The 26,398-nt window shown below is 43.1% G+C and overlaps 1 long non-coding RNA gene across 3 annotated transcripts in view; it reads left to right on the top strand.

Annotated features, from left to right (window-relative positions):
* LOC146776208 (uncharacterized) overlaps positions 1 to 26,398 on the top strand; it is a 210,124-nt gene that overhangs the window by 46,578 nt on the left and 137,148 nt on the right. The window contains exons 2-3 of one of the 3 annotated variants that reach the window (XR_014972058.1): positions 5,546 to 5,726; positions 15,506 to 17,716. The exons of 1 other annotated variant lie outside the window; for it this stretch is intronic. This is a non-coding gene — a long non-coding RNA (uncharacterized LOC146776208). Of the gene's footprint in view, positions 1 to 5,545; positions 5,727 to 15,505; positions 17,717 to 26,398 lie in introns of those variants that run through there. One more of the 3 variants, XR_014972059.1, reaches the window with a different exon arrangement.

Here is a 26,398-nt window from a genome sequence, read left to right as displayed (position 1 = left end):
TAGTAGATGCATAAGCCCAATGAGCCTTCAGACCCAACTAAGAGGCAAAAGGACTGTGATGGACTAAATTCCCTTCAAACCTTCACCAGTATTACCAGTTTATGCTTCGCACCATTTCTCATCAACTCACATTCAGCCCTCCACCCATACACTCTCATTCCCCCACTGAACCATAAACTTCCCATCTACACACTCACACATTCTGCATTCACCCTCTCGCTCATACTCGTTCACACACTCAGTCATGCATTCTCATCTACCCTTCCACTCATTCACCTAATTACCATTACCTCACTCACTCACGTACTTCCATTTATTAAAATATATTATTGTAGGCAGCAGGTTGTATTCTAGTCAATTCATGGTGATTTAATGAGCTTTTGTCTACCCACCGTATCATGCATAGTCATCCAGTCAGTTACTCACTCAACTACTCAAAATCACTCACTAACCTACATACTAACCTATACACATTCAACAATTCATTCATTTTCACCCACCTTACATCGATAACCTACCCACTCATATCCACCCAATGCCATCAAGCTTCCCACTATCATTCACGCAATTTATATAACCAGTCAACCCATTTACCTCCCCACCCGGTCAACCCTCCACATTCAATAACTTTGCTAGTGCTGGTTTTATTCTCCCTGCAGATTCCATTAAGATTTCCCACTGTTCGAACAAGAAGCAAATATAACCTGTATTGGAGATAAAACAACCACATTTATTTGTGGCAGTAAAGAGATTAACGCTGACCCCATTGGTGCTGCAGAGGAGAGAGAGCCACAAAGAGAGAGCAGTGAAAGAAAAAGAGATGAGAGGGAACACATTTTTACTTTCTTCTCCCAGCTTCCTTGTCTTTGTTTCTGAGGCAGCTTCTTATCTGCTCAAGCTGCAGGAGAAGGCCACTTCACCACATCACGATGGAGTCTAGGATTCACGTGTGTGCTCATACTCATTATAAATAGGCTCCTATACTGACTTGAGATACACTAAATAAAAGGTGACCTGACATCACAGACTGACGAAATATGTTTGTCTGTGGCGTCTTTCGCAAGTCCACCCTTCCCTTTCCCATCACATCACAGGGTGGGTGTGGTCAGTGAAGCTCTCAGGCCACACCTCACCCTGTGGGTAGATGGTAAAGGATGAAGTAAGTCCTGCTGAGTGGCATGCAGACTTGAACAACCCGGTCTAGGAAGCAAAATGCCTGAGGCTGTTTTTAAGCTGCGCTCTAGGGGAAGGTGGAGAAATGAGACTGACGTCACAGCGCCTTGAGAAAAGACAAGGGCTGTGCGTGAGTAAGCCATAGCAGTGCTCAAGCAGGTACATGCTCATGCACGCGCAGAAGGACTTCTAGAAAAGCGAAACAATTCATACTTTTCGGAACTTCATTTTACCGTCTTTAATTTAAATAAGCTTATATTAAGAAGCATAAAAGGAGTGAGGAAGAACATAACATTCTATGGTGGTGACAAACCAACTGGTTATGGAGTCCCTCTTTCTGAGTCTGCGGTTATCTAGTTAGTATATAAGTAGACGTGCACATAGTGTCTGTGAGCCAGGGATCTGTGTCAATGTTATTGTCTGATTTTCAGGCTTCTCTGTACCAGGTATCAGTGGAAGGACCACTGTTAACCAGAATGCGGTGTACTGTAGTGGTGATCAGAGAGAATGATTGGTTGTATCTCAAGTTAGGATGAACGGCAGCGGAGGTCAGAAGGTCATGTTGCATTGTTTTGGTTAGAGTGAGTTAAGTGTTCATAGGAACTGGAACTGACGCTTCTAAGAATTGTTGTAGTTCGAAAGGTTCTGAGAAAAATAGTCTTAGGGACAGATGTACAATGTAAAATTGCATGTGCAAACGGGTTTGCGACACGTTTACGCATGCAATTTTAGTCTGGGCCATGTACTTACACTATTTTGCGACTGGCAAGAAATTTTCGACTCGCAAAATAGTGTATTGCGACTCGCTATTAGGAAGGGGCGTTCCCTTCCTAATAGTGACCGCAGAGCCATGTATGAATGTTTTGCTACCGCAATTGCAGTCACAAAACACTCACAAATTACCGCCCTCTTCAAGTGGGAGGTAATGAAGTCGCAAATGGGAAGGGGTCCCCAGGGGACCCCTTGCCCTTTGTGACTGGCTTCAAAAATAGTTTATAAGGGCAGGCAGTGGTCCCATATTCATGAGCCTCACAATTTGCAACCCCATTGGGAATCGCAAACAGTGTTAAACACAATGTTGTACATGCAAAATAGCTCCTCGCAAATTGCGAGTTGCAAAAGACTCGCAATTTGCAAGGCGCTATTTTGTTCATCGTACATCTGGTCCTCACTATGGAATACAATTCAAAGTTTGGCGCAACCAGCAAATTCAAAAGTGATATTATGTGATTTAAGAGTTTGATGGAGGGCTAGGAAGCCCTTTCTAGTAGCAACCATCTCTTTTAAATAGTCATCTGAAATGTAGATCTTAGAGCCGTTCCAGACTGTGTTGTGCCTTCCTCATATGTGACTAAACTTTTTACCTGATTCATTTCCAATGAGGTTATCATGTTGGTGATAATCATTTCTCAAATCAAAATTGTACATACAGCAGTATTCGGAACAGCAGGATTGCAACTGTTAAAAATGCAATAGATATAAAGGCCACTCACTACCGGGCTGCTGTCCATGTGTCGGTAGCTGTGCATGTGTCTGCAGCTGTGCATGATTGCCGGGACAGGCCAGTGCCAGGAATCTGCTTTAGTGGGATGAGCTTGGATGCACATTTTCTCTTGAGCTGGGAGGACCTACTCAGGATGCCTAGAGCATTTATCCATGACCAATAGCTTGTGTTCTACCAGCTCTTGTGTAGAACCCTGTCCATGTAGGGCCCATACTACAGATAGGGAACACTGTCCCTGTTTGTGCCACTGTGCACCTTTAAAACAGGTGCGCCAGGTGCAAATAGAGACGGTGCACCCTATTTCAATTACTGTTCAGTGAAATAAGATGCAGTTGCTTTCAAGGCTCTCCGTGTTTCACAGTGTAGGCGGTAGTCACCTGCGCTTGAAAGAGGGGAGAGAGATCACCTTGCAGGCAGGTACAGTGAGTGACTGACCCTGCCTGCAGAGGGATGCCTTGGGGGGTCGCTGGGACCCACTTTGCCTCCTCCATATGGTTGGCGTATGGAGGCACACTGACAGTGCGGCACCTATTTGTGGCAAAGGGTCTGTTGCCTCTGTGCCTGGGCGCAACATGTAGGCAAGCGCTATTAGTATTACAGAATGAGCTGCACAAGCGTCTGCAGTCCATTATCAAATACTGTACTGCCCGGGGGTGCACAAAGTGGGCGCACATATCTGTGGCACCCCCTGGGCATTATGTGTGATAAATCCCGAGATGGTGATCATCACTTCAGTGCACCTCCTGGTAATGCCCTGCCCGAACTCGAGTTTCCTCTTTATTTTTGTTTTTTTTGCAGAGTTTTATATAGCGCGAACTTGACCCAAATCCAATTAGGTATCAGAGCGCTTTACATAGCACCAGTTACGTTACATGAGGACACACATTCATTTTTGTTAGGCACGGGGAGATTAAGTGATTTGCCCAGAATCACAGGTTGTTCAGCGTCATTACCGAGACTCAAACCCAGTTCCGCAGGTCCAAGGTCGAGCGCCTTTGCTGTTAGTCCAACTCCATCTGATATTTAAGACTCTTACAACTGAGGGTACATTGACGGGACTCTCACCAATGTTCTCCAGTTTCTCTGCCAAGAAGTTGGGGGTCATTTCGATACAATCCGCAGTCCACATGATGGATGTGACTACTGTTTACTGTCAAACGTTTTGTAGAGGATAGGGCAGGTTTGCACCTCCATGTTTATCATTTCCAACTATGTGGAGCTAATATTGCATAGATAGGTATTGTTGTAAAACAGTCTGAAAGAAATGCTAAGATTGTAATGCATCTTACATCAGAGAAAACATGACCAAGGCACAAAATGAAACACATGTGCTGGGACATTAGTTTTTGACTGATGTGAACATGTAGGATTGACACATACATCTGTAATGTGACTGGTTTAGCAGGGCAAATGGACAGTTACTGATAAGTACAGTCTCCATGAGAAATGCAAATCCCTTCACTATGTTCCAGTTTTGTCCTAATGGGAGATCTACTACGGGAACAGAGAGAAGACAACAATAAATGTGGGATACAGGTAACAACTGCAAACTGGTACGAAAGCGGATAACACAATAGCTCACATGTTGTCAGGCAAAGGCCGTAGTCCTGAATGGTCTTAAACACCGCTCTATCACCAGTAATCAAGAAGAGTACCTAAAACCAGAAAATGAACATAACTTACAGTGTGTTGGTTGTCTAGTGTTCCCAGCCTCTTTAGTTTTCTCTGATACATTCTCAACACTCTCCAGCCCCTTATGCCTGACATTGTGTCGTGCTTACCTGAATCCTAATACACCATTGTCTTCATCTAATGATAGATGAATTGTACAAACAAAGAAACAACAACGACGGACCAAGGTTAAGCACTTAAATTCCTAAATATAAATATATTGTCAATTTGGTGCAACTACTTCCAACATCTGTCGTTGTTAGATGTTAAATAATCCAAGAAATTTGGCACAAAGGAAGGTGCACTCAGAATTAAGTCCCAAAAAACAAGTATATTCCAAAAATTCTTCCTTTATTCTTAAGATCTTTTAAGAGACAGCAAACAGCCAACGCATTTCGTTCCTTTTGCCACAGGAACTTCTTCAGGGCTTTAATCAAATGATATGTATAAATCCTTCAGTAAGGCATAGGTAAAGCAGATTGCTTGATATTCAAATTGGAGCGTAAAATATAGAAAAACGCAATCTTCAATGTTGAAGGTGTAAATGAAACCCCACAGAAAAAACGAATATCAAAAGTAGGGGTATGGTTCTTTGGAAAGACGGCAGCACACATAAATATATAAAGATCAAAATAATCCTGACGTGACAGGCGGCATGATAACCGGCAGCAACCGATGAATGCCTGGCTAAATCGATATGTGCATCCAGCAACACAAGTGTACAAACATGATGTGTTTCACTATGGTGTGTTAGCTGGCAGTAAGTAGGCTATGTCATCAACACCTCGCACACCTCTATGATATATACTTGGCGACATACGCTTGGCTGTATAATACTGCAGAACAGTATACAATATCTGTTACAAAAGAAGACCAATATTCCAGATCTATAGATACAACAAGGTTAGGGGTGGTACTCCAAAGTATTTCACACCATTACAAGGATTGCAAAATATCACAAGATTATAGAGTGGTGATAGACTTGAAGAAGATCAGCTGCCTTGTCTCCACAGCTTGTTTCGAAATTAATACTCTGCAATAAATAATTCATTTTATATCAAAAGGAGAATTCCTGAAATATATGAATATAAAAAGTGCTTACCGTATTGAATTGTTTGAGGTTTTGTGTGTGCCATCAGCATTAACAGTGCATGGTCCTCCTGCATTTCATTATGGTTCGGTGTTTTTAATTACCAGATTGTTGAATGCTATTCAGTATGAATCGCAATTTACGAATGTTGCACCTAGAAGAAACGTGGGCCATGCACAGTTGAGGAAGTGAATTTCCTGCGAGCAGCAGAGCACAGTCGTTGTTTGCCTTTCATGCTAGTACTACCAGCTTGGAAGATGTCACTCCAGGAGCCACAGGAGGAACAAGGTAGGATGAGGAAAGGAAAATGTAATGATTATTAGCTTGACATTTTGGTAGAAGAGAGTGTGGGGGAGCATGACAAGCTCTTTGGGAAGACTTTCCTGTCTGTTCTAGAATGTACTAAAAGGCAAGTATGGTCCATGATATTATGTAGAATGAATCAGTAGGAGTCACTAAAAGTTAGGTCGAGGAAATTTGCAAGAAGTACCAAAGAGAAAGTAGCAGACTTAAAGAAGGAGTTGGCAGCTACTGGTGGAGTCAACAGTAGGTAACCACCACCCAACCCTATGGAATAGATGATTGGAACGACTGGGAGTTATTGGCACTTCTGTCCCCACATCAGCTATTCCAGTTTAATAGTTTCTTTTTGTTTTGGGGTTTTTAAATAAAACGACCAGGAGTTTCTACAATTGGTACTTTTGACCCTGCATCAGATATTCAAGTTTAATTGTGTAATTCTTTACAAAAAACATATAATAATTAAAGTAACTCCTGTTTAACATTACAAAGAAGATATACACAATTAGAAATTTGGCTATTTTTTATTCTCAATATAAAAAAAATTAGATGAGACAAAGGAAGTTTAGACAACATTGTTTGAAAAATACATATCATCTTTGCTAAGGGTTCAATACAATGCATTGTCCAGATTGTCTTAATTAAAACATTGACGTAGAAAATAAACATTTACATTTCAAGGTTTGTGGAGTTTATGGAAAACAATTGCTGATGTTTAATTTTCCTGGAAAAGATAAATAATAGTATCAGCGGAGCTTAGCAATTTAGTTTGAAATCTTTTTATTGAATTACCAACAATCAAGATGCGGCAAGAAATAAGGCCCCTGTCACAGGCTGGTATCTAACATGGTGCTTCGCAGAGAATCAGAGTAACCCCAAACCGAACCCCCCCCCTCTGTCCCTCCCCCTCCACACCGCCTCCTCCCGCCTCCTCCCTAAAGAGAATAGCCAGAGAATAGAAGAAAAGGGGGAGAAGCAGACCCTACGTTCAATTGCATATGGCCATAATGCTTAAATCGTGCTTTGGTGCTGTTCGGGAAGGCGCAAAAGCCTTAAATATCTAGGACAGGACAATTCACGAAATTCAGTGCACAACAAGGTAATAAATGGCTGCCACATCTCCGCAAAGGAAGCTCCGTGCCCCTGTAGCGTAGAAGAAATGCGTTCCATGCCAAGAACGAACCACAAACGATGCAACCATCCCTGCAGTGTTGGTATTCTATCTGTGCCCCAATGTGATAGAATGTTCTGTAATGCCGCCCCTAAGGCTATGCCTAATTGTTTACCTTTCCGGGATTTGTGGGGAAAGGTAAGTCAGTCAGACACTCCTATGACCACATAGGCAGGAAATTGTATTAAGGTAGTGTCAAAGTAATTGTCTATCTAGTCCAACACTTGTGTCCAGTAAGTGGCAAAGTTCGGACATTCCCACAGAAGATGCAGGAGTGTGCCTTCAGTGTCACAGCCCCTCCAGCAAGTAGGGGAGCGATATAGGTTGTATTTATGGAGTCGGGAGGGAGTGTGATCCCAATATGTCATGATCTTAGTAGCTGTCTCGATGCTAGATGTATTACGTGCTGTGTGTCGGGCTCTATAGTAGACGTCAGACCATTCTTTAGGAGTCAAGGTCCTGCCCAGCTCGAGCTTAGCAATTTAGTGCAAATCAATAATATTACCATAAAGACTTATGTATATTAATAATAATACCACCCATTCTGAAATTGAAGATACTGGTCAAACATCATGTTTCATTAAAGAGAAATTAGTCAATGACATTCCCACTGACACTGAAAGTGGAAAAAGCAGTCAGATCAATACCGTAACTTTAGAACTTTAGTATTACAACTAATGCTAAGTCAGCTGACAATGAAGAGCAGGACATGTAGTGCACTGAGGAAGTAGGCCTATAAGGCAGACTATCAGGTCTAGGAGGCAAGACATCCATGAGGCCTCACTAACTCCTGTGCAATCTCATGTATTTGAAGAATCCATGCTGAAAATACAATGTAAGCAGAACAGAGCAACATCTGAATTAAGTTAAGGGGTAGGAAGACTCTCGAGAGCCATTTCAGAAGACAATGTGGTCATGAGAGAAGACTTTGAGGACATAACTGTGGCGATAAAAGCTCTGGTTACTCAAATGACACAAGACTCTGCTTCACACAGGCATCAACAGAGGCACACCAACAATTGTCTACAAACATTTAGAGATTCGGTGGAAAGGTTGACTACATAGTGACATCAACAATGGGGGAACAACCATTACAACAAAACTTTTACAACGCAAATGCATTTACAACGCATGCTTTTACAAAGCAAGTCTTTACATCGACTTGCGCTAGATGGCGTGCTAACATTACAAATAGTGTAGTTTACTATCCCAACACCTTCCCTACTGTTACATGGACTGGAGTTGGAATAGTCAATTACACTTTTCTAATGTTAGCACGCCATCTAGTGCAAGTCGATGTAAAGACTTGCGTTGTAAAAGCATGCGTTGTAAATGCATTTGCGTTGTAAAAGTTTTGTTGTAACAGCACGCGTTGTAACAGCATGCATTGTAACGTCATACATCCTCAACAATGTGCTGAAGAACAGCAAATGTGCATGTGGAGTTAATATGCGACAGTGGTGGTGTTGCACCGAGCCTTGTACAAAGAACCAACACCCTTGAATAAATTCAAGCTGCTAATGCCGGAAAAAGGAAGGCTACTATGTTGGGAAACTGAAGAGGGCTCAAGTGTGAGGAGTATGTGCGTGGGTGAGCCACCTACATCTATGAACACTATACACCAGTGTGTTGAAAGGCAACGATGACCAAATGCACATTCTCTAGAAAGGGCAAGTAGTGGACATCAATGGTATAAATATTTTACATAAACTTTGTTAAGAAGTATATTGAACAACTGAATAATTGCTTTAGTTTATGGTTAAAAAATACAAACAGTTTCATTGGAAAAAAAAACTATAGTGGCTATTTTGTCCATCTGCTGCATAATTAGTGAAGAAACAGACTATTTCATGTTTAGTGTGCATCACATTTTGAATTATGTTTTTATTTACATGTATCTTAAAAATAGTTATTAGATCATCTCGAATGCATGTCCCTCTGCTTCTCTTGCAGCATCCAGTCCTAGAGGTGGCAAGCGAGCGAGAATTTCTTCATTCTCCTCACTTGCAGACTCGATGGGTAGACTCCTTTGGACAGCCAAATTGTCTAGCATAGCACATGTGGCAATAATCTAACAGCACATTAAAAGGGTATACTTTAAGGCACTCCCACTTTTATGCAGACATCGAAATCTGCCTTTAAGTAGGCTGAGGGTTCTTTCTACAATGCTCCTTGTATGTAGGCAACTTTATATCTAATTTGTCTAGGGAGTTCTAGGTTGTAAATGCGTGTCATATTCCAAGCCCCACTAATCAACAATTTGCACAACTGATTTAGTGTTTATAATCTAATAAAACTTTATAAATAGGTAGTCAAGTTAATCAAAATTACCTAATAGCCAGCTTCCTCCAAAATCTTCAAAAGATACCCTCTCATACAGCCCACTGTGTATAAATATATAGGAGTCATGAGTGCACCCAGGGTATTGTGCACCTAGGTTAGAAATCTGACTTTTTGCGTTACATGCTACTTATATGTTTAATGAGTGTTGTACTTTACTTGTCTCAGAGGGTGGGCAAATTGAAAAAGTACCGTTTAAACAACCAAGCACTTGAGGGAAATGTGCTGCTGCATAACTTTGACTTTGGTACTTTCTAATTCTGCTGGAGTGCCAGGGAAACACATGTGGAAATACATTTGAGACAGCATTGTCTCTGGAAAATTCCAATACTACATAAACTACTTTGAGAAATGCCACTTGCACCAGACACAGTGTATTGGTAGCTACAACAAGCCAGCAGATGTCAGCTACATAATACCGTGGGTGAGCTGGAACTGCTACACTGTGCTGGGCATGGGTACTTAATTCAGAGTCCAATTCACTAAACATGACCTCTTTGCATGTGCCTCCTCCTCAGTTTGGTAAAAAAAAAAAAGTCACTGCTTTTGGATTTCCCAGAATCCTCATCCTCCTTGCTACAAAATAGAGTGCAACCATTGTGAAAGATTGCAAGACATTATAAGCTTCCTTTTGTTTTTTTTAAACCAAAACTTATTCGCTTTTCTACATACAATATTAAGAATTACATCCAGCTCCAACTACAACATAATGTGATTTTCAAATGCCATCCACCCACATCCCAGCACGCCAGAGGACATACCCGTTGGCTCTGTCTTGAAAGAGACAGTCAATGTTGCTCCTAGCCAATGGGGAAAAAGGGATTGGAGGCAGGTTAGTGGGCCAGTCTTTCTGCTTGGGTTGCCATGAAATGTGCCTGCAGAGGTGGCCGCGCATATCCATTATCTCCTGAGGCTTGTTTTGCACATATTTATGTCTCCTTGATAGGACTGCCCTGAAGGTTCGATTTTAGCTTTGATGTTTTATTTTCATTGCTGTTTTTAATCACAACTATTGCTGCTAGCTGAATATGTTTAGTTGTTTTTAAATATAATTTAACGTTTGGGGGACTCATTTTATAACTTACCGAAGTCCTGTGAAGCGCCGGTGCTCAGCTCGATACCGGATCGCTCCTGGGTTATTCACTGTGGCTGTTGCCTGCATCCGGATTGGGTGAGGTAGTTGAACCGCCATTTTGGGAGGCAGGTTAGCGGGCCAGTCTTTCTGCTCGGGTTGCCTTGAAATGTGCCTGCAGAGGCGGCCGCGCGCAGCGGGCGCGCCACTGGCGCGCCGAAGGCGCACCTAAGGCAAGCCCGTCTGCGCCCGTCCGCGCTTGGACCGCGCTCAGCGTCAGCCCCTATGCTCCTTTCAAACCAGGATCGCCTTGTGTGCAAACCTACACCAAAGAATAATTACTTATGGTAAGATCCACGCTGACATCTTCTGCTTGTCTGTGCCTTAGTTGTGATTTATGTTCTTTCACACCCGAGACTATATGCACAAATTGTAATTGTACCATACCCAAAATCCTCAACCACAGCATCAGCCCCTCTATTTTTAAGAGGGTGATCAATACAGCTCCAGAGAATGTAGATGTTAACTGCATTTTATTGAACGCTAGATCCTTAGTTAAACACAGCACAGAATGTGCTGACTTGATGGTGGAAAAAAGCATTAAAATTGCCTTTATTACGGAAACTTAGACGGATGAAGCATCTGTGCCTGATATTGTTAAAGCAACCCCTCTGGGATATCTCTGTCATACTATGAGTAGATCAGCTAGAAAAGGTGGGGGTTTAGCAAGAATCTTTCATAATTCTTTGAGGACAGGTTTCTGTGCGGTGGCGAATTCTTCTTGTGAGGCGCTTTCGTTTAACCTCTCCCTGTCGGACCATTACACTTTCAAGGGTATTTTACTTTACAGACCCCCTGGGCCTAGAAATATTTTTCTTGGATCGATTGGGAATATGCTTGAAGCGGGCTTATGCCTCAATTCCTTTACTATCCTAGGTGATTATAATTTCCATCTTGAGGCCTTGGAGGATCCCGATACTAGGACTCTCGTGGAAACAATGAAGAGCGGGGATCTGATCCAAAGAGTGATTAAGCCTACTCACTTAGCAGGCCACACTTTGGATGGCTTTTTCTCTAATGATCCTCAGTTGATATTTTCAGGCGTGCTTCCTCTTACATGGACTGATCATTAAGCTGTGTGTTTCGAACTCACCTGTCCAAATTATGGGTTCAACAAGGGGGACTCCAAGAGACAATACGAGAGAAGATCTTGGAATAAAATTAAGGGGAAAGATCTAGAGGTAGAATTGGAAGCAATGTTGCGTCCGCTTCCTACGGGGGCAGAGGAGGCATCATCCTTTTATACAAATTGGTTAGCAGCAGCCTGTGAGAAATTAGCCCCCAAAAAACTGTGTACTCCTAAAAGATTGCATCCTACAGCCCCCTGGTACACTGAAGAACTGAAAACCCAGAAACGTATCTGTAAACCTCTAGAACGCAGTTGGAGAACGAAATATGAGGAGGCAGACAGAACAAGATACAAACAGAGTTTGGCATTATACAAGGGTTTAATTTTTAATGGCAAGAAATGTTTTTTTCACAAACAAAATTGTTCAAGCAAAAAACTCGGCCAAAGAAATATTTCAAACAATATCTGAGCTGATCTCCCCTCGCACTGGCAAAATTGAATCTAGTCAGGAACTCTGCGAGGATATCGCGAGTATTTTCCTGAACAAGGTGGAGGTTATTTTCTCCGCGTTCAATTGTAGTAATATAGATCATATTCCCCGTCTGGAGGGAGTAGAACTTTTAAAGGATTCCCCCCAGGTTTTTAATAAATTTTATGATATTTCCTCAACTGACACTATTAAACTCCTTTTGACAGTGAGATCTGGCTCGCCTTTTGACCCATGTCCAGTCGCAGTAGTTAAGTCTGCCCCAAACCCGGTAGCTCAAGTCCTCACCCCTCTTTTTAACAGCATTTTTGACTCAGGGCTCTTCCCAAAAATGTGGAAAATGGCTTCAGTGTTACCATTACTAAAAAAGGTGAATCTTGACTGTAAGGACCCTAATAACTTTCGCCCGATTTCTCGCCTTCCTTTTCCAGCTAAAATGCTGGAGAAGGAAATGAATAGGCAATTAAATGCCTTTCTACGGGACAACAAAGTGCTGGACCCCACGCAATACGGTTTTAGAGAGGGTCACAGCACGGAGTCAGCACTTATGAAATCAACAGAAGAGATCAGGGAGGCCTTAGATGGGGGAGGATAGTCTGCCTTGGTTTTGCTGGACTTGTCGGCAGCTTTCGATATAGTCCACCATGGCTTATTGATGGACCGTCTGTCAGATTGTGGTATTCAAGGGAAAGCCTGGCTGATTTTAAAGTCCCTTTTATCAGATCGCTCACAGACGGTAGCATTGGCCGATTTTCACTCTAAGCCTTTCTCCTTGCCTTGTGGAATGCCTCAGGGGTCGTCTCTTAGTCCCCTTAATGTTTACGTTTCCTCTCTTGGCTCACTGATTAGTTTATTTGGTTTTAAACTGACCTCCTATGCCGATGATATACAGATTGTTGTGTCACTACAGCCAGGTCAGGATTTGGAAGTTGGAAAATAATTCCATGATTGCATGGAAGCGGTGGGAACGTGGATGTCTCGCAACTGCCTTAAATTTAATGCAGGTAAAACAGAGGTCATCCTGATTGGGAATGATGTAAACTTCTGGACTCCTAATTTATGACCTACCACCCTCGGTTCTCTTCCCACACCATCTAAAAAGAACATAAAAAACTTAGGAATCTTGATAGATGCTAAGCTTAATTTTGGTGACTAGATTAACTCTATCTCATCGGCAACCTTTTTTATCCTTAGGATGATCAAAAAGATCCTCCCTTTCTTACCGCCTGAGAGTCAACGTACAGTTGTTACTTCTCTCGTGATGGCCAAGATTGATTATTGTAATGGTCTATATTTGAGCCTACAGGAATGCCATATGAATAGACGGCAAACGCTTCAAAATGCCGCAGCTAGGCTACTGTCAGGTACAGCTAAGTTTGCGCCTATTTCCAAAGAAATTAGCAAACTGCAGGTCTGTTTTAAAGCCCTTTGTATTGTGTTTAAGGCACTTCAGGGCATGGGCCCGGAGTTCCTGAAACAAAACATCCAATGGTATCATCCTAAAAGGACGTTATGGTCAATGGAAGCCAGGTTGGCGATAGTACCACGGATAAGGAAGGCTTCCTGGGGCGGAAGAAGCTTCATTTTGCGAGCCACCAATGCATGGAACGCCCTTCCGCCCTATCTTAGAATGTGCCCTGATCTTCTGGTCTTCAGGAAGAGCTTGAAGACCTGGTTGTTTAATAGGTAGTGTGAAGGCTTCTGTCCCCTCCTTTAGGAATAATGGGTAGCGCCAGGACACCCTTGGGTAACCGCGCGCTTTATAAATCCCCGTAACATAACATAACATAACACAATGGGGAATAGCACACGCAGACAGACTGATATTCCAATGCTTTGGGCTCATGTTCCCCTGTGAATAGTTCACAGCTCACCTCAAAACTGGGAGGCCTCAAGCATAAGACCAGGACACTATGGCCGGGGCCTTAAGTGGGCCGGTGCTCAGCACCGGCAGTTCTAAAAAGCAGGTGCCGAGACGGGTCCCTGTCGGGCTCTCCATTTCTGCCCTAAGGGTGAAAAAAAAAATCTTACCTCTGCAGCAGTACCACCCTTAATTGTCTTTGGTGTAGCTTCAAAGAGACTCGGTTTAGTTCTTTCACAGTCTCATCATTTCAGAACTGAAGCATTTTCAATATTATATACAACAAAGCCATAGTCGTTGCTTATTTATTATATGCAACTAACAACATTGACAATGTCAATTGCCCTGGCTTGTTGTAGGTTTAATGTTACTTGTTGTATTATATATCTGGATGCAATGACAGAAGCAGAAAAATACCAGTGGGGCGGCACCATATGCTAAGCAAAGATTTTTAGCTTACGCGTTTTTAAGTCACGCCCTAAATTACATCGCCCACGCCCCTTTGAGAGATCCCCCCTCAGTTTTTTCATCTCACTTAAAGCCCTGACTATGGCCATCTCGCTGCATCACTCCCTGAAGCCAAATGGTCCTCTGTGTGGGAGGCGACCCCCCCCACAGGTTACAGTCACACCAATTCTGATACCAGCCGCAGCATCCCAGTAGGCAGCCTCCTGGATGTTATGAACCTGAATACCTAGGACCGAGAAGTGAAACGCTCCACTCTTCTGCAGGCAGAGGTCCTGTGCTTAGTCATGCCTTCTGGTCTCTTGGTAATACCTCATCCAGGGGTAATAGCACCCTGCTATCTCAGTGTTGCAACCATACAACCTCCTCCAGCCTGTGCACAACTCCCAAAGTGGTCCGCTCCACTCACCCCTAGCACCGTCACATTATGTACCTCTCAGCAGTCCTCACCTCATCGCTGAGGTCTCTCCATATCCAGCACGTGCTGCAGCTTGGTTGGGGACTCCACCAGGGCTTGGCCACCCAACACAGCTCTGCAACTCTTGTGCTGCCACAGAGACTCTCATCGCCCTGTGAGGCCATGGCCAGAGGCTTCCATCCTATTAGCAGTTGGAGTATCATGAGGAGTGGTATGCTGGGCCACTTCCTCCTCCATTCCTCTAAGTCAGCCCGTGTTACGGCTGCTGTCCAGAAACCAGGACAAAGCAAGCAACCCCTGAGCCCCCTTCTAATTAGTGGGCATTATATGTCTGTTGGTGCCTCGGATTATGTCGGATTACCGGGATGCAGCGCATAGCTCAGCGAGGAATGTCTGCCATTTTAGGTTGCTTGGCCACGCCCAGGAACTCCTTTTATATTTACAACTGTTTCAAATCCTGTTTTAACAAATTTCCTGATTGTGAATGTTTTGTAAATCAAAACAGCGACCTGCTATTTGGAAATTGCTCTCAGCAATCTAGTGATTTATATTGTAAAAATATGAAATCGGTATTTGGGGCAGTCTTCTCATTTAGGAAATACTCATTTAATGAGAATGGTGTTTCTTTTAATAGTGAGGACGACTAAACTATGATTCAGGTTGTTTGATTTTCTGTGAAAGGTACAAGCCTCAGCAAGAGAGTGGCTTCAGGTGCATGGGGACATGGCAAATGGAATGAAAGAAGAGAAACACATATTTTATCATTTTGTAAACAGGGCTGGCCACTTTATACACTTTTTTCTCTTTATTTCTCTTTTTTGTAGGCTGTCTGTATATTTGTTGTCCCTTGGATCTGCCTTCACCTGAGTCCTTCACTCCTTCATGTTGTTCAGCATTGGACTCCACATCAAGACTTTTTAAGACTAATATACAAATGACGTTGAATATCTACAGTTCTCTGCATCAGTGGTTAGCTTGATTCAATATGCCAAATCTGTCATCAGGATTTTCCCTTTGACCCACCAACACCGATGATTCTCAATACAAATGCAAGCAGAATAGGAAGAAGAGCAACCTTGGAAGCATTATCAGCCCAGGGTTGTGAGTTACTAGAAAATAGAAAATATTCGTCCATGGCAGTTTTAAGGCCTATTCTTGTGTTTTTTAAAAAAGTTCAGGGATCAGCTCTAGTGGTTTGCACAGACAATACAGTAGCCAAGTCATACTTAAATTGCCAACTCGGGACAGGTTCTCAGTCTCTGAGTCAGCTGCAGTTTCAGGTTCTATCATGGGTAGAGAAGAACTTACTGCACACCGGCAGATACTCTAAGTTAAGCGTACCCATCCTCCCAGAAACTTACTTCAGGACACAGTGTTTCAGGTCCGTCTCTCTGACAGAAGAAGTATTTGAAAACCATCACAATACTTTACTCCACAATTGGGTTTTTTCGGTTTCAGGATCCGAATGCAGAAGGGCAAATGCATTGTTGAGCTGGTGGATACAGGGCCTGTTGTTTTCCTTTTCTCTAATTTCCATCATCCCACACCTGTTATCAAAACACAGAGAGCCATCCACTGTCATTATAGTTCTTCCATGGTGGCCAAGGATATTGTGGTTTCCACTAGTGAGGCTGTTGAGAACAAAGCCAAAATGGTTATTATCATTGATCCGGTACTCTAAACAGCATCCTTCTCGGGTCAGCACAAGGAATGAGGCTACCAGTATAAAAGTATAAAAGTTGAAAGGAGTGGGCTTAAAACTGGAGGTCTATTTCTCCAGGATTCCCTCTCCATATAGGCTTTGAGACGCTTATCTACTAGGAGAGCCTATGACCACCATTGTCTTCTTTTTGTTATTGCTGATCAAACATCAATTGTCCCTTATTTAGTGTTATCCATATTCTGTTCTTCAGTTTTTGCATGATGGCTTTGAGAGAAGTTTAGCTGTAAGAACTTTATAAAGGGCAAAATCCACCAAGTGTTATACCCACAAAGATAGATTACTTGAGGCAACCAGCTTTCAGAGGAAGGTGAGCTCTTCATAAAGTCAGGGAAATTGTTGCAGGATGCCACATTCAGCACACTGCTGGGTGTCCTCATAACCTAGACTTTTCCAGCATTTCAATCTTAGTCATCCAGAGAAGTGGCCCATGACCCGCAAGGAGCGTCATCCAGAAAGAGTGGCAGAGGGTCTGTGAAGTTCTGCATCAGATGAAAGTTGTCAAATTTGGGAGAGAGGCAGGCTCAAGGCTTATGAATTGCCCTTTCCAAGATGGTGGTTGATACAGAGATTACTGCCTCTAAAACCTCTACAGTCTTTCTGATCTCCTGCGGACTAAAGCATCCAAGCAAGCAAGAGGATATTTGATTCTTTTGGGTGTCGCTTTTACAAATGGGCCTGGAGAGTTTGGCTAACTCCTGGTATCATCTCACTTGCAATGGTGAACGGCAGCACTTTTTTGGGCTTGGGAAGGCTGCCACTGGGAAAAACCTACCTGACCCAGACAGTTCTGTAAACTAGACATCTGGGGGAATCCAGGATGTGTGCTTCGCATGTATCACACACCATTTTCTTACCCACAATGCCCTTCAAACCTCAAACGTTGACTAAAACAAACAATTTTCCTAACATTTCTGTGAGGAAAACTTCTGGAATCTGTGAGGAGCCACACATTTCCTACCACACAGCATTCCCTCAAGTGTCCTGATAAAAAATGGTACCTAATTCGTGTGGTAAGCCTAGCGCCCACAACAGAAAATGGGTGGAAAGAGGTTTGTGGCTCCCCGTAGATTCCAGAGACTTCCATCTTAGAAATATGATGAAAATTTGTTTTTTTAGTCAAATTTTGAGATTCGCAAGGGATTCTGGGTAAAACAACCTGGTGAGAGCCATTCAAGTCACCCCATCTTGTATTTCCCTAGGTGACTAGTTTACAAAAAAGTACAAGTTTGCTAGGTTTCGCCAAGTGGCAGCTGAGCTAGGGCCCAAAATCCACAGGTAGGCACATTGCAAATAAAAGGTCAGTTTTCAGTGGAAAAATGTGATGTGCCCATGTTATATTTTGGGGCCTTTCCTGTTGTGGGTACAGTTTTTTATTAGAAGACTTAGTGCAACACAAAATAGTAGAACAAGTGCTGGCTTTGCCCCCACCATCATAAAAATGGGGAAACAGACTTTCTGCAGAAAGCCCACTAGACTTCTGGGATTTAAAAAAAAAATAGGCATGGCTATGCCCCCACCACAAGAAAATGGAAAAGAAACACCTTTCACGTATATCACTATGTACAGGGTATTGCCATGGCTGCTGAGGGTAGTCACTCTTTCTTCAGGCAATCAAATGGAAACTTGACATACCATCACAGAATCCAGTCTCAATGCCCAGGGATCTTTCGCCAGTTTTGTAAGTTCTTCACTTTCCTCCAGTTGGACCTTTGGCTGAAGTATCCTTTAAGATATTCTTTTGGTAGTCGTAACTACTGCAAGTCGACTGGGTGAATCAGGACCTTTTTCATGCAGTACTCCATACCAGAGAAATTTTAAGGGCTACATAGTATTTCATTTTGGTCCAGAGTCCGTCCGTAAGAGTAACACAGTTTTTCAAAAAGCATAATAAGTGGTTCTACCAGTCCCTTGTCCTAACCATTTAACAGCCACTGATACACTTGTTACATTTACTTGAAGTTATCAAAGCTGTATAAATTTAACTTCACATATCTAGTGATGTTTTGGAAAACTCCATCTACATTTATTTATGTTATGTTATGTTGTGTTGTGTTGAGCGCACTGTCACCCAGGAGGGTATCCTGGTGCTAAGCAGAGATGTCTATAAAACCTAAGACCTAGTGCGACTACTTGAAAAGCCAGGTCTTCCACTTTTTGCGAAATTTAAAAAGTGAGGATAAGGTTCTTAAGTGTAGTGGCAAATCATTCCATGCTTTAGGAGTTTTGTTGGAGAATGCTCAACCACCAAATCTGGCTTTCTGTATGTGTGGGATTTGTGCAACTAGAAGTCTGGATGAGCGGAGGAGTCTTGAAGGTTTGAGAAAGCAGATGCAATTGTTGAGGCATACAGCACCTGTGTTATATAGTGCCTTAAAAGTGTGAGTGAGGAATTTGAATTGTGCTGGCTTGTGTACAGGGAGCCAGTGGAGCTCCTTTAGGTGTGGTGTGATATGTGGGACCGGGCGGAATTATAGTTCAGTTCGCGGAATTGGAGTTACCCCCCATTACGTTAGTCAAATGGAGTTCTTGACAAATTCTGCCAATCGGCGCGTGGTGGAATTATTCTGCCATTCTCTCCTCGCAGGAACAACACCCGTTTGCGAGTGAGATTTGCTGTCCCCTGGTGTGAATTCCGATTGCCATGGAGCCTTCAGGCACCATTTTATAACACTGGCGGGCACTAGGGATCACGGTCAGAAAGGGCTGCTGTTCATGACAATTTGCTGCAGCTCGAATAGATTTTGTACTCTAGCAGCAGCAAAATCAACTCGAGTGCCTGTACTCCCTTGCGCAACGTATGGTGCCATTTGCACTAAATTACACTGCGAGCTGTATATTTTCCACCCACTTGCGGACTTCCATGGAATCTCACTGAGTTTTTCTTTGAGTTCCACCTACCCCTTTTGATGTGAGTGTGCGGTGGGAGGTTGAAAGTGATTCTCGCCACAGAGTTCTGAATGGTCTGCACCTTTCTGGTGACTTTTTTGTCTTATTACGGCATAGGGGGTGTTCCTGTAGTCTAGTTCGCTTTTGACAAGGGAGTTTGTGACAATTTTCTGTTTGCTGATTTGGATCCATTTGAAAACCTTCCTTAACATCCTTAGGGTATGGAAGCATGAGACAGTGATGGCATTGTCTTGGGTGGTCATATCGAGTTTGCTGTTGCTGACGATCTTGATGGCGCCGGGTTCCACGTTCTAGATTTACTCAGGGACCCCTGGTCCATAGACCGTTGGTTCCTGTTTAAAAGTGTAGAGGGGATAAATATATCAACTAATTAGATTTACAATTCGAATAAACCATGGCTCTGAAGAATCACAGATTCCAGGTTCTAAGTTTAGTTAGTTTATTACAAAGCCAAGAATAGCTGGACATACAAACACCACAGGATAAGGGCGTAAAAATACATGGGAACTCATACAAAGTCAAACCTATGTGCGAAATTTAGTCTGTGAAGCATACAAAGAATAACCAATTTGAGAACCAAGTCTCAGAAAATAACTGCGCCGACATCAAGAGTCTTCTTCATTGGAGGTTCGTAAGTAAAAAGCATTAGTCTGTTCCTACACTGCAGCTAACGTGACATCCATATGTAGCATTTCCCCAGGCAAGATCAGGCAAAGGTGTCAGCGCGTGATGACTTCCTAAGAAGCGCACTCACGTTAGATGGGTCAAGTAGCATAAAGCTACAGAGCTCGTTCTAAGTTGCTCCTTGTCCTCTCTCAATCAAGATTCCACTCCTCTCCTCTTAAGACTAACTTTCCCTGGGGCACTGTCCCTAATTCCAACACCAAAATCTCAAGACACACCCGTCCTTGCATCAGGCGATCACACCATCCAGCTGGGCCCCTCCTCATGGGTAACTTTCCAGTCGACTTCAATTCTCCCAGCCTCTGGCTCGGTGACCTTGATTCCCAGGCCTTCTCCAGTGAGAAGGAAACTGTCCTGTATTATCAGCACCTCTTTTTGAAATGTATTCTCTCCTCCCTAAGCCTAACTCCTAAAACAAAAGCGTTATTCTATCTAACAAAGATGCGCTTCTCCACCTGCAACAGAAACGTAAGAAAGGAAAGATTCTGCATACACATGAATATTACGAACATTGCAAATTGAGAGCCAGGGAAATACACATGAGGACAACAGCAAATCGGCTAACATAAGAATCAATATGGGCTTCATTAAACACATTTATACATAATCATTATTGCTATGCACGTTTAGATCAGTACATTACATCTCAATGAATTGAATTCTCACTAGTCACTAATAAACGGGCGTTAAATCTTCACCATTTAAAGCACAATCGCAACATTAATTTCTCCACATTATGCAAAAACGCCTTTAACTTTACTTTACAGGTTATTACATTGCACATTTCTAATAACCAAATGTTAACATGACAATAGAATATATGCAGGTGCAACCTACTCATGATTATAATGCACCCCGACAAATTAAAGAGTACCATCGTGCTCTATCAGTCCCCCCTCTGATAACAAGTGTCATCACAATCAATCATAATTTCCTGTAGAAGGAACTGACCTAAACAGAAGTCATAGCCATTCTTCCCTGTCAAAACCTTTTGAGGCTTTTAAGATTCATAGTAACTGTCTTGCATTCTCTCCATTCTCCTTTCCCGTAGAGAATTCTCAGCCTGTCTTATAAGATCTTATCGCTCCAAGCAAAAGAATCACACAAATCACAACTTTCATGATGGGTCTCAAAATGTAGCCAAGAATCCCCTTTCCAAGATTTGCAAACCAACTTCCAACATTTCCAAATCCCTTCCCAATATTGTCCCAAACAACTTCTGCTGCTAGGTCATGTATCTTATGGTGAATCTCAGTAATGTTGCTTATGTACTTCTTCAGATCTTTGCTATGATCTAGGATATAAGTGCAGCACTGTTGGACCCTCAGCATTTTACAGACTCCACCCTCTTTTGCTCAAACACATCTAAAGCAAGATGGTTCTGCATCACCATAGCTTCGACACCATCTCTCCATCCACAAACAACAAAGACTGAGCTGTATTTGCTGACAGCTTGTCCACGATAGTTGACAACCTTCTAATCTTTATGTCGCTCAAAACAACTCCCAAACTTGGTATCATTGCCCCAAATACATCTCCAACAATCTCTCCTGCACTGGTACCTCACTTCTCTCTATGGTATGACTCTCCATCCAATGCTCCCAAATCTTCAAAATTCAATATTTTGGGAAACAAGACAGCTACATAACATGTACCATACCAATTCAGAGGCAATCATACATACGCATTTTCCCACTAACAAAATACACATTCGGTACCACTTGTACTGCATCTTGTAAGAACTTCTTTGCAGTGGCTTCAATTGTGAAAATGTGATCACACACACTCTGTCCAACAAAGATCTTTTCATAATATATCTGTACTTGTCTAATGCAAGGTTTTCCTCGCTGCTTTCAAAATGTAAAGCTATTAGACCATTATCCCCTTCGCTTTGTGTGCTAACTCCTCCTTGGTCCATTCAAATTTTCCTTCTCTACTGTTAAGCTTAACCGTTAACTGCCTATGTCTATCTTCTACCTGATCTACAAACTTCTTCTCTATGTCAGTCAATATGCACATCAAATTATGGTGGTGCGCGTAAGCTGTGTCTAATGTAACTGTAGGTATGAAATACTTCCCTATTCTCTGTTCCTGCTTAGAATAATCATACTTATTCAGGGTCTTGTAGGCTGGAACTTCTGAAAGCACCACATCGTAGTTTGAGAAATAATACTCGTAATGACCCTTACCGTAAAACATACAAAACAATAAACTACATGTAATACCATACTTCAGGGGCAAGTGGTGATAACAAAACCCCTCATCCACTGATGCAGGCAGCTGCATACACACATAACAGTCTTTCACATCCATCGTTTTTACATACTCATACAGCAACTTCGCATAAGCATTCAACGTATAATCACCCTTAGACAATTCTACATGCAACATACAACTAGTTTGATCTAGCATAGCCTTGTCAGCACCTAATGTACACTCTTTTGTGCTAGAAGTAGGAGGTGTGGATGTCCCTTGTATTCCCACCCCCTCAACTTCTGCTTCATGTCAACTTTTTGCACTCATAACAATAACTACTGCTATAACTACAAGTACCTCTACTATAAGTGTACCTAGTATACAATTAGCTCTATGGTTCAGATTTCAAGCCTCCATCCTCAATTGAGTTTGAATTTCCCCACCAAGAGGATCAACGCAAAGTCTCTTTTCTCTGCCTCTCACTGCCGATCAACAACGTTCTTTCACAGTTCCTTGGAGTCTTGGAAATCAACTTCACATTTTGTTGTAGAATTATTTACACAGTTCAAAAAGAGCCCTCTTTCTTCTTCTATGGAAAATCCCTAAATGTATTCTTCTTCTACTCGGGCCTAGGTTACCTTCTTCAACTAAAGGGTTTTATTTACAGTTCACAGTTCAATTAGCAATCCTTCACAAGATCTGAACCAATTTCATCAATGACACGCTGTAGAATCTCATGGCATTCTACTTAAATTTCCTGAGCTGGCGGCTGATACACAACAATTGGAAATTACAGATCCTGCAATATCAAACTACGTAAGCCACTCAGTATCGGAGGATTTGGTATAGTCACTGTCAATACTCCTTCGGCTTCTATCCCATGGACCAGTAGTTCAATCTTGATGACCAACTCTGAGGCTCTGCTCACCACTTGTACAGACCTCAGTCTCCCCGTCCCAACTACCCCTGGCATCTGTGACCAGGTAAGTCCACTCTGGGCAGCGTATCTTTGGCACGGCACTCTTGCTCTCCTCGACCTCCTTACTCCCTCTTATGCTTGCTCTGCATCACTTAGTTCTGACTCAGATATTTCAGATACAGGGGCAAGGTCTCTTTCAGGAGCAAGTCTCAGGCTCTGTCTCTTCTGCCTCCCAGGGCACGACTCTCTTGCAGCTTCTTCTCTCCTTCCGGCACCTGATCACCTTCCACATCAGTTTCTTCAGCTGAGTCTTACTCTGTACGACTCAGAGCCTTACTGTCTCCCTCAGAGTCAATACCTGGGCCAGGTGTAGCTAGACCCCCCTCAGCTTGCTCTGGTGGGTAACCAGCCTCGTCAGGAACCCTCACAGCTTGGCTCGTCCTCTCCAATGGCCTCGCAGCCATGGCTGGATTCTCCTCAGAGAGAGGAGCTGTTTCTTTCAAGGGTCCTGAAACTCTGCTGGTGTGGGAGGTGTGAATCCAGTTCGGCAAGCCTCCACACTTCACACCTGTATTTGTCACCAAAATCACTTGGTATGGACCTCTCCAGCGAGCATGAAGACAGTTCTTCCTCATGTGCTTCCAGACAAGTATTCAATCGCCTGGACACAAATCGTGGCGGTGTTCCTTCGAGGTCGGTTCAGTCTTAGCTTCAACCTGGTGAGACACAGAACGGACCATGTCAACCAGTCCTTTGCAATATTCAACGATAAAATCATTGGTGATGTGCAAATGCATCGCCCTCCCCATCAAGATCTCGTGGGGGGAAAGTCCTGTCCTACTATCAGGAATGATATGCACACTCATCAGCACCAAAGGCAATGCATCTGGCCATTTCTAAGATGTGGAAGCACACACCTTTGCCATCCTTGCCTTGAGAGTCCCGTTAATCTGCTCCACCAGACCGGACACCTCCGGCCTGTAACTACAGTGCAATCTCTGATCAACTTGTAAGGCAGTACACAACAGCTTCATTATCTCACTGTGGAAATGCGTTCCTCTATCCGACTCCAATGAAGTTGGAAATCCAAAACGCGGTATGAGCTCCCTGAGCAACAACTTTGTTACTGTGAGACTATCACACTTTCTCGTTGGATAAGCTTTCACCCACCCAGAGAAAACACATACCACAACTAGACTGTATCTCAGCCCATTTCACCTGGGCATTTCAATGAAGACTAGTTGGATCATGTTAAAAGGACAGCCAGACCTTCCAATGTGACTCCATTTAGCCACAATTTTCTTTCCAGCTTTCATCTGTTGACACGTAACACATCTGTGACACAGCGCTTCAGCTAACACACAGAACCTTGGATTGAACCACATTTGTCTGAACACTCTCACCATGGCATCTCTTCCAATGTGAACTGCTCCATGAATCTGTCTCACCATAGGGTTCAACAAACAGTCTGGCAACACTACTTGACTATCCGCTGAAACCCAAATGCCATCCTCTCTCTTCTCACAACCTGCTTTAATCCAACCAGCTCTTTCTTGATCTGACTCTTCTTCCTGCAGGCGCTTGACCTCAACCCAAGTGTCCGCTACGGCTACCATCATGTTGAGTTCAGTTCTTTCTGTGCTCTCTCCAGTGTAGTCTTCATTAAAAATGTAACCTTGTTCAGCGCAAAAAAGTGCACATTCATCAGCATACCTATTATCCAGCATTATGAAGTCCTCCCCCTTCCCATGGGTGGTACACTTGAACACAGCTATTTCTTTTGGGCATTGTAAAGCTTCCAACAATTGTCTCACATATTACCCATTTCTGATGGGAGATCCTTATGACGTTAAGAACCCCCTCTGTGACCATAGCTGTTTGAAGTCATGAACAACACCGAACCCATATTGGCTATTGGTGTAGATGGTGACTTCGATTTGATCGGAAACAAGGAAAGCACGTGTTAAGGCAATGATTTCAGCCATTTGGGCGGAGTGCACTACCTGTAGACAAGCAGCTTCCACCTCTCCAGAAATGGTACAGGCAGCAAACAATGCTCTTAAATATCCTGCATTGTCTCTTAGACATGAACCATCTACAAAAAAGATTTTGCCTGATTCAGGCAGAGGTTCATCAAGAATGTCGGGTGTCGGTTTGGTGCAAAGTTCAGTCACATCGAGAAAGTCATGGTCCTCACGATCTTCATCTTCAATGTTTGGAATGGGCATCAGAGTAGCCGGATTCAAAACAGAACATCATTCTCGGACGCAAGAATAACCTGCTCATAACGTGTGAGCCGATATTCGTCAAATGCTGTGTTTTGGTTCTCGTCTTCAGGAGTTCAACTGAATGTGGAACATAAACAGTAAGAGGATGACCCATCACAATGCTTTCCCACCTCTCAATGCTGACACCTATTGCAGCAACGGATCAGAGAAATCCGGGCAACGCTGAAGCTGCAGGATCTAAGGAAGCTGAAAAGTAGGCAACTGGTCTACGGACACCCCCATGTGTCTGGGTGAGTGCAGTTAGTGCACAACCCTTCCGCTTATGGCAAAAGAGCGAAAACACTTTGTTGTAATTAGGAATTCCCGGAGCCGGATCGCGACATAGGCTCTCTCTCAGCTCTAACAAGGCAACCAAACCGTTGTTGTCCCATGGTACCGGATCACTCACATCCTTGTGTGTCAACCTCTGCAAGGGTTTTGTTTTCAATGAGAAGTTGGGAATCCACTGACAACAGTACCCAACCATTCCCAAAAACATTCTAACTTCCTTTTGGGTGGTAGGCGTATTCATCTTCATGATCATGTCAATGCCGTCTGGTGACACCTTCCTTTTGCCTTTCTCAATGCGATGACCCAGATGCTGGAATACAGGCCTACAGTACTGAAGTTTGCCCGGGGGCACCTTGTGTCCATTTTCTGCCAGGTGATTCAACAGCGCAACAGATCCTACAAGCCTCCTCAGTCTCTGATACGATCAGGAGGTCATCAATGTACTGCACGTGTACGAAACTCTGCGGCAGTACCAAACTTTGAAGGTTTTTCTTCAAGATCAGATTAAAGATCAGTGGACTCTCAGTATACCCTTGTGGGATATGACACAACATTAACACATGATTTTCCAGATGGAAAGCGAACAAAAATTGGCTTTCCTCGTGTAAGGGTATCGAGAAGAACGTCTGACATAGGTCAACCACTGTAAACCATTCAGCCTCACAAGGAATCTGGAACAAGATCACAGATGGATTTGGTATCACAGGACAACATGGAACTACAATCATGT

This window comes from Triturus cristatus, chromosome 12, assembly GCF_964204655.1.
Source record: "Triturus cristatus chromosome 12, aTriCri1.1, whole genome shotgun sequence".
Lineage (NCBI taxonomy): Eukaryota > Metazoa > Chordata > Amphibia > Caudata > Salamandridae > Triturus > Triturus cristatus.
The sequence above is the reverse complement of the archived record's forward strand: the minus strand, read 5'-3'. Positions and strand labels throughout refer to the sequence as shown.